Genomic DNA, 2,023 nt, shown 5'->3' with positions numbered 1-2,023 from the left:
GTGGACCTGCTGGAGAGCAGTCCCGCGGAGAGGGACCTCGGCGTCATGGTGAATGACAGGATGACCATGAGGCAGCAGTGTGCCCTGGTGGCCAAGAAGGCCAACGGGATCCTGGGGTGCATTAGAAGAGCGTCTCCAGCAGGTCGAGGGAGGGGATTGTCCCCCTATACACAGCCCTGGTGAGGCCACATCTGGAGACTGTGTCCAGTTCTGGGCTCCGCAGGACAAGAGGGATGTGGAGCTGCTGGAGAGAGTCCAGTGCAGGGCTACGAGGGCGATCAGGGGCCTGGAACATCTACCCTGTGAGCAAAGGCTGAGAGAGCTGGGCCTGTTCAGCCTGGAGAAGAGGAGGCTGAGGGGGACCTGATCAGTGTCTATAGATACCTCAAGGGAGGCAGTGAGGAGGAGGGGGCGGCCTCTTTTCAGTGGTGGSCAGSGATAGGACTAGAGGAAACGGCCACAAGCTGAGGCACCAAAAGTTCCACAGGAACTTGAGAAAACWCTTTTTGACAGTGAGGGTGACAGAGCCCTGGAACAGGCTGCCCAGAGAGGCTGTGGAGTCTCCTTCTCTGGAGATCTTTAAAACCCGCTTGGACGCAGCCCTGTGCCMYGTGCTCTGGGTGACCCTGCGTGTGCAGGGGGGTTGGACTCGATGATCTCTGAGGTCCCTTCCAACCTTAAACATTCTATGTTTCTATGAAAAGGTAGTTGAACAGAAGATAACGTAAAGTACAAAAGAAGTACCGTTCAGACAACAGGATTTAAAGAATATACTATATTTCCAGAGAAGACAATCATCAGATAATCAAATCTGGTTGTAACATATATAGAACTTCCACCAGAGAGTGTTTTGATTTTTTGTCAAAATTTTAAAAGCCTGGATTAGAAAGATTTAGAGCTGGATGTTACTTTTTTTTCCCCCCCCAATAAAAATGTCAAATTAAAAAGAAAAAATTTCCATCTCCAAGCATTTCAAATTAGTTTAGATTCACTTTCCTATAAGAAGAATATTTAATCACCTGTACAGCAGCTGAAATCCAGGGGAAGTGCAGGTGACAACCATATTTGAAAAATAAAACTCTAAATGGCTACTGCACATTACAGGATTACTTTACTTTACACAACAGAACAGTGTAGCTTCTCATGTCCATGATGAGGTTCCTATTTCCATTTGGCCTCCCATTCTAAGCCTGTGATGCCTGAATACCTGAGAATGAGCTCGTGAAGGCACAGAGGACACCTTTAGCCATTCGAAGCTAGACTGCCCCTCAAGCCATAACGAGACATAAGAAGACAGAAAGCAACTTTCCTTATATTCCATCCCCACCATGAGTGATAATGTCAGGTGAGTCATGGAATAGTCTAGGATGTTTCCAAATGAAAATTTGAAATGAAATCCAAGCAAAATTCTTACTACTGTGGTTATAGGAAGTGGAARGAGATTGCAAAATCTTCTCTTGTCCAATAATTAAAGAGAGTTTTAGTTTGTGGGTGTGGGAATGAGAAATTCTGACTCAGACAGTGTGATTCACAAGCCAGAATGATTTCCTTTTGGGGCAGCTGTGATAGTGCCATCCCATCTCATTTTGTGAATAAATCTGTAGTAGTCACCAAACTGCTATCAGTGCTATGCTGGCACATTAAGGAAAATTAAATTTTAATTCCAATTTATCTTAGCATGTCATACTGTARACAACTAGAGTTCTGCTGCTGCTTAACGAAGAGCTGAGCTTCCACTTGAGCACAGATGAGAATCCCTAAGAGAAGGGCTGGGTGGATGGCTCTTGGCTGAACCACTACAGCAACCCCAACTCAGCCATTCCTGTTTGGAAATCAGACCTCAGTGTCTTAGTTCTCATGGTAATTATCTTTGTGCTAAACAAAGCCTTTAGCTAAAACAAAATTTACAGACTCTCTTCCATAACAATTTCTCTTTTCCTTTCCTAAATCCTTCCCCTCAAAATGTATTGCAAGAATCAGTAATTTAATAGAAGTGCAATGTTCAGAATGTGTTACTGTTTCA

Source organism: Nothoprocta perdicaria, unplaced genomic scaffold (genome assembly GCF_003342845.1).
Source record: "Nothoprocta perdicaria isolate Ctin4 unplaced genomic scaffold, notPer1 scaffold_64, whole genome shotgun sequence".
NCBI lineage: Eukaryota > Metazoa > Chordata > Aves > Tinamiformes > Tinamidae > Nothoprocta > Nothoprocta perdicaria.
The sequence above is the reverse complement of the archived record's forward strand: the minus strand, read 5'-3'. Positions refer to the sequence as shown.